Genomic DNA, 7,650 nt, shown 5'->3' with positions numbered 1-7,650 from the left:
AAACGGTCAAATTTAATTGTTATCAATGAATAATGGATGCATTGTCAAAAACATCTATCACTAAAATATAAAATTAAAATAAACGATTTTAGATGAAAACTTGCGTACTATAGATACCGCACCAGTGGAATTTTGGCCTATTGAAGTCAAGAATAAGCACGATGAAGTATATGATTGCTGTTGTCTTTGCCTTTTTGGTATGTTTTAGTGATGCGCAGAGAGCTAATCAAGGTAAGTAAATTTATTTTTATAGCTTTAACAAAAAAACCACCTATCATTCTCACACTAAATGATATATTGTATATTCAAAAGCGATAACAGTCGATAGATTAAGCAAGTTTTGCTTAAATCCACAATTTTATTTTACGTTTGTAATTACTAATTACCAAAAGTGATTTTAAGCAAATTGAAAATAAGTAAAAAGCTCTCTTTCACAAACATATTTCGTTATATCTAGAAGATTTTGTAGAGCGAACATAAATAAAACAGGACACACATATGATATATAACCATTTAGCAAATAAAGTTTAGCTTTGGTTGTGTTTATATGAAAAATATGTGTATTTAACGTGGTAAAATTATGTTGTTGGCATGTACAGAGTTCAATTGATCGTATCCAATGAAATATGAAACTGTGTTTTTTCGGAGTACTTCGTAGAAAAAAAAAAGAAAAAAAAAGTTGCTTTTTTATATTTTTTCATGACTTTCATGACCGAAAACGGATTCTGACCGCGTAAGTAAGATACAAACAACTGAAGCATATAAAATGTAATGCAAGTGTAGTAAAACTCTTCTTATCCTTAACATTTGTAACAATTTCTGAACAATTTAGTGAAATGATGTTGTGTTTACAGATATTATAGCTTACAGTTGTATGGTCTATCACTGTCGCTCTTTTTGTCATAGTGAAAACTGTTTAAGTGTTATACACATTTTTCTTCGTCTGTCCGAAGTTTAAACTTTCTAATTTTACCACTTTTTATAAAGTTAAAGCACTGGAATCATTTTTTAATTATAAAAGTGAAAAATCGTTTTAACGTGTACACGTAAAAATACAGGCTCGAAAGATGCCGAATCAGTCCGAACTCTTCCGAATATCATCGCGACAATCTCGCAGTAACACGAGAGTTGGGAAACCAAGAGAAAATGTCAACAAAGCATGTCGACCACAGCAGACTGGATTTTCACATAGAAAATAATGCTTGCACATTACAATATGCGATACACGCAATATTGAACGTGTGAATTATATATAATAAAATGTTTCAAATACTCACTATGTGGACATATACAAGCACGATTTATTCATATTAGCCAGAAGGAAAACATAGGTAAACACATGTGCGCTTAAGCTTGTTACCTTGATCGAACGTCAGTCACGTGATACGATTCGGAATTCCGACAAATCCGAAAGGCGGTGATTGAAAGCGCTTTATTCTAAACTAGGACTCATACATGTATAGGCCACCATATGCTTTTGGGGAGCTAAATCATCCAGTGACATGTCCATTTTCAAATATAAAATGTTTAAGCGACGTATCGTAACAGTGAAATTAGCATGAAATACAACTTTAAAACTGACCCTTTCCTCTAAGTTGTATTTGAAGCATTACACGATTCATATATATTGTAAGCAAACTTATTTGCGTGGCATCTCGCAGACATTTGTTTTCGCAAATTTTGATCTCTCCGAAATACATGAAATTTTATCACACGCTAAAATTGTTGGTTCACAATACATTTTATACAGTACAATTTATTCATCCTTCTGTACATCCAAAGTTCTCTTTTTGGTAATTATCTTATTTTTTATTTCACTTGATTAATCTTGATCCTATTATCATACTTTCCAAAAACGGCTTTATTTTTCCATTGTAATTTTATGTTGCATAGTAACGTTAAAAAGTTGTATTTCGGAATCTTTTCACAGAGTTACCTTCTTTGGAATCTTTTCACAGAGTTACCTTCTTTGAGGGTAAGTATTCACGGTGACGTTATTATTTTGTGAGCGAAATTTACGTCGTTTTTTCCAGTATGTATGGACGTTACGTTCACAAACACATGACATCACATGATTTGTAATTCCAAACAAGAAGGATTGTTTGTTTATAGAAAACTATGTAAATAATGCTTCGGGTAACGTATCTCAAATTTGCAGGAATCTTCCCATAGAAAATTGATTCCTCCCACACATGTTACATAATGGACTAATGGCGGCAACCCTGCCTTTAACATTTTGGAATTAGAATAGGGAGATAGTTGTTATATTGGAGCCACTGATACAAATTTTGTATTTTTATATTAAAAGGCATTTGATAAATAAGTGCCCAGTCTTTGTTATTTATTTCCATTAGTTTTTTCACCACATTTTGTTTTACCAGTTGGTTGTGCCTAAGCTTTATTTAAAATATCATAAAATTTATATCGTTCCTTTATCATTTTTCAAAAAATATTACCGTAATGCAGGGTTCTCTAAAGGTAACTTATCTGATAAATATTTTAACAGAGGATAGTATCCCCTGATATGCGAGAAAAATAATTGTCAAATTGTATGTCTGTTTAGATTTCCCAAAACTGAAAAAAAAATCTGCAATAGTAATGTTCCTTCTAAACCAAATGAATCTTTTCACACTTAATTCTCTATCTGTAGTTGATTTATTTACAATTTGCACTTTAAACCACACTCTAAAACACCGTTTCAATTTTTTAAAAATAAAGTTTCTGTTTTCTAAGCAAAAACAAAATGGTAAGTATTTGCCCTTTTTCAGTCCATTTTGCTCTAGATCTTATTCGACTACGTTGCATTTTAATCATTCTTATTTTATCTATTTCACCTTTTTTATTGTCAATTTCTGCTCTTAAGGTGTTCTTCATTTTCTTATTCCTGTAGTTTTGTTTTGAATTCAGTTTCATGCAGGGTTCTTATTTTATTCTTGTATAAAGAATGAAATATAGGTTTTCCTGTGGTGTTCATTAGAAGCAAATCTAACAATAGTCGATCACTAATGATTGATTGTGCATCCCATTTGGTCTATATGTTCATAAACTGGAAGAAGAAATTGTATATACAGAATACATTTTTGTACCAGTTCCGTATATTCTAAGTAACACAGTACAGTGTTATCAAATCTCATAATCCTTTGCCTTTTCTAAAATCGTTACTTTTTAAGGATAGTTCAATAAAAGAGTGGTCTGATCTATATCAAGGTTCTATTGAAATGTCATTTACGATAGTACAAAAAATAACCTAGTCTTGACTGTTTGAGTGGAGTTATTTCCTCTATGTATATCTTCTTTGATTCGGGAAATGTTTTCTAAATATATCAACAAGAATTGTAATGCCAATGAGCTTTTTTCTTGCATGGGCGTTATAATTGTTTAATTTGTATCATCATATTCAAGATTTTGATCCAGAACTAGATCAAAGTTCCCACAAACTTCTATAAGCCAACATTTTTGCGGCTTTTAAATTTTGCGATTTCTATTTCACAAAAAGTTCGAAGATTAGCATTCGCGGATTTATAAATTGAATGAAAATTCACATCAATTGAAGAGAGGTAGACATTAATTCGTGGAGGTAAACTTTCGCGCTGTTACATGCATCGCGACAATCGCGAATGTAAATAGCACGTGGAAGAGAGATTGTATACAGTACTTGTTTCATTTCCAAATTATTCTATAGTTTCCCTGAGATTTTTGAGGAAAAAAATGGTCATCTTAATTTAGTGAAAAAAAAGGTAAAAAAATAAGTGTTAATCTCGATAGCTAGGAAATTGCAATTTAAATCCCTGTTTTTCACTGAACATTGAATCCAAAGTAGTCATCAAACACATTGCACACACCACAAGATGTGGATTTGAAATCACTGAAAAAAAACCCAGTCATAACCCAATTCACTTGTAAATAAATGATAATTTACTTCCGATCACGAAAAATGAGAAAATATCCCTATGTTTATATCGTTCTTCTAACTCCTGATGATTTGCCGACACAATGGTTATTTTATTCATTGATATACATAACATTGTATGGAGACTTTAAAAAGTAAATAGAATTCGATGTTCTTTAAAGGTATATTTTCATGTACATAAACCAAATTTTAAATGTCATTTGCGTACTACATCTGTGGTCAGAATCACCCAAATGTGGAATTTGATATTTATTCCCGTTTTCGTTATTGTTAAAGGACAAAACTGTCTGAATCCGTTTATCATTGCATTCATACTAAGTTTACTAAGTTGTTGTTTCGGTATAAAATCGTTCATGTTAATTTCAGTAGTTTTGAATTTTTTTTTCATATTTCTTTTTATTCATTTTCTTTTTGGGAGGGGAGGGGGGATTAATGCAAAACGTCATTTAGGTTTTCCTTATGAACGATTTTGGCTTCCGCGTAATGCTAAAAAACTCATTAATGTCATATTAACCTAATTACAAAGTAATTAAGTGGGAAGACCTAAAATGGATCATTATAATCACCATTGTGGTCGTCACGAGTCAATGACTGATTATGTATATACTAATTAGAAGGCGTCAAATAATGTCAGTTATAACTATAAATACATCGAGGTCATATACTTCTGAACATGTTAATTAACACTGACAATCGCTTTGATCGATAGGTAATTAAAGCAATATAGGTAATGTACAGTTTCTTGGCATTGTGGGTCAATGGTATACATATCTTTTTAATCATCAGATGTTTTTTCTTGGACTAAACGTTTTTGTTACCTTTATGTTTTAGTTAGGTATTATTACTTAGTGTTAATTTTTCTTCATAATGCAGTAAAATATTATGTTATATGGCATTCATATTTAATTGTTATTCTTAATGCCATTTTAGATGCAATAGTAACAAGAATTCGTTTCCAAAAACCAAAACAGGACATAAACACCTGTGCCCTCTCAGAGAAGGAGAACCATTCGGCACTTCTCATTCATTCCAGTAATTTACAGGTTTTTTTATCTTAATTTTGAATTTCAATAGGTTATAATTCTATGATGTTATGATGTTAATGGACAATGGACAAACATTATGCTTCTCAGTTTCAGTGTAGAGTTCAGACCATGTATTGGCTGACGAGTGTCAATTGATTACTAAGATAGCTGTGGTTACTGCTTATAAATGAAACATTATTTTATCCAAATAGATAAGAAATTTGAAAACGAAACCGACCCAGCTCTACAAATTCCTATTAAATCTACATAAATGTATTATTTTAACAATGAAATTTGTTGCGGATTGCTAATATATATTCGGTTTGGTAAAAAATATTGATTTTATTCATTGCTTTAATAATTTTCTACGGTTATGGTATACAATGTTTAAATTATCCATTCCATGATATGTGTTGGATGTGAGTAAAGCCAGGATACATATTGAAATTCATTGTGAAATAGAGAATATAATAGGCAATTTGGTTATAGCATTTGACTCTAATTACATACATGTACAATTGTATATATGTATGTTTGATACTGGGACCCTACCAGTAGTCATGAAGGAACAGTAGTCGTAATTTGGGGAAAATTAAGTTGTTTGCATCTCATGAAACACATTGAGCTGGTATTATTTTCACAAAAACAAAACAACAATAGCATGAGTTATTCGCCAGAAACACCAGACATTTGGAAATCTGGACGTACAGTAAAATATGCATACAATCACGACAACTGTTTCGTCACGACTACTGGTTGAATCCCAGTACACATATAATATCTGATACGATCAGTCAGAGAGGAGTATAAATGACATATCATAAATAGCTTTATCAAAGCATCTATCATTAGTTGGTATTAAAACATTCTTATCACAAACACTTATACTATATCTTAATTCGCATATGATGGTATCAAAAATATACCTCTATTTTTATGACTTGAGAGACAATAACTGACGTTTTTTAGTCATAATAATTTACCCAGTACAATTACCTATTACAACTTACACTTCACTGTTCATTCCAGGGCCGAGTTTCATGAAAATTCCTTAAATTTAATAAATTCCTTAACTTAAAATTCTCCATAGGAAAGCATTACATATTTTAAGAAAGGCTCCTTAACATAAGATTTTTTCCTTAAGTTTTGTAATGCTTTTTTATAGGGAAATTTAAGTTAAGGAATTCCTTAAATTTAAGGAATGTCCATGAAACTTGGCCCTGATGCATTATTTTAAATGTTAAGACATAATGTGCTTAATTAATTCACTCGATAATGACTCTTTTGACAGAGTTTTCGACAAGTTTTGTCGAAAGAACACCAAATCGTTACACTTTTTGTAATTATTTAATCACAGATAAGACTAAGCGGTCGACAGTGGATTTTCCGCCATACACATGCCGATAGTTTCTGTTTAGTTGTATTTGTAGGGATCAAATCATTATATATGCGGTCAAATAATTGTGTGGGCCTGTTTTGCCAACTCTGAAAAAACTGAGCTATCGCAAGCTTACAGAAACATCCCTTGATAATTACAGAGAACGACGCCCAACCACAAAATCATACAATGTACCTTTATTCAATTCTATTCTCAAATGACCACACTACCTATATAATATGTTGTCACACACAGAGGCGTCAGTTTTGCTATGACATGGTCCAGGAGTTGATATAACAACAGTGATAGTAAACCCAGTGATATCGAAGTTAAAATATACGTAACTGACACGGAATAAAATTCGACGAGAATAAATTACTTGTTAAATAAGGAAACAAATTCGTATCAATCATCTATCAAATCCTCTGAGAAAAGCATGTATTGATAAGTACGATCTCATTATGCAATCATAGTACCGTAATATATCAAAACGTTGTGTCGTCGACGCAGCAAGAAAATACCGACCAGCACATATATATCTGTTTTAATTAAAAATACAATACCAATGATTCATTGGTCTGATGTGAATGATGGCGCATCTGATATCATTATACAAAAACCTGCAACAATTCTCATTTGAGTTATCAATTTTAATAAATATGCATAACAGGTACGAACAATCTAGTAAACGTACTATTAATTGTTATTATATATCGCATGAATTTATAATTACATTACTTGTCATTGAAATATAATAAAATACCGATATACTGTATCAATATTTTTTTTCATAAAATCATTAAATATATGTACTGCATTTGCGAGCTATTGTCCCAGAATGTTCTAATTGCTAATAAGATGAAGTACTTAATTATTTTAGCCTTTGTGATTTCGGTTGTACTCGTATGTCTTGGTAACGGACAAATTATTATTCCACGTAAGTAAAACATTTTAATTGCCTTAATGGAAAATTGCACATTTACAAAATATTGAGAAATGATTTATTTGGTGTTAGTAATTGTAAAGTGTAAAAAACAAGAAATTTTTGGATGATTTTCACAACTCTATTCTATTTTCAATAGATGACGGATGGCAAATAAAATATCAAAATGTTCGCCCGGATAACGTATCAAAATGTTCGCGCGGATAACACATCAAAATGTTCGCCCGGAAAACACATCAAACTGTTCGCCCGGATAACATATCAAAATGTTCGCCCGGTGCGGGAACTTATAACTTCAAACGACACTCTTGATTGGAAGAACGTTAAATATTTTTAGATAAGTTATTTAAGAATAGAAACGTGATCGTCAGTTATGTATGATTTATTGATATAT

This window comes from Argopecten irradians, chromosome 11 (genome assembly GCF_041381155.1).
Source record: "Argopecten irradians isolate NY chromosome 11, Ai_NY, whole genome shotgun sequence".
NCBI lineage: Eukaryota > Metazoa > Mollusca > Bivalvia > Pectinida > Pectinidae > Argopecten > Argopecten irradians.
The sequence above is the reverse complement of the archived record's forward strand: the minus strand, read 5'-3'. Positions refer to the sequence as shown.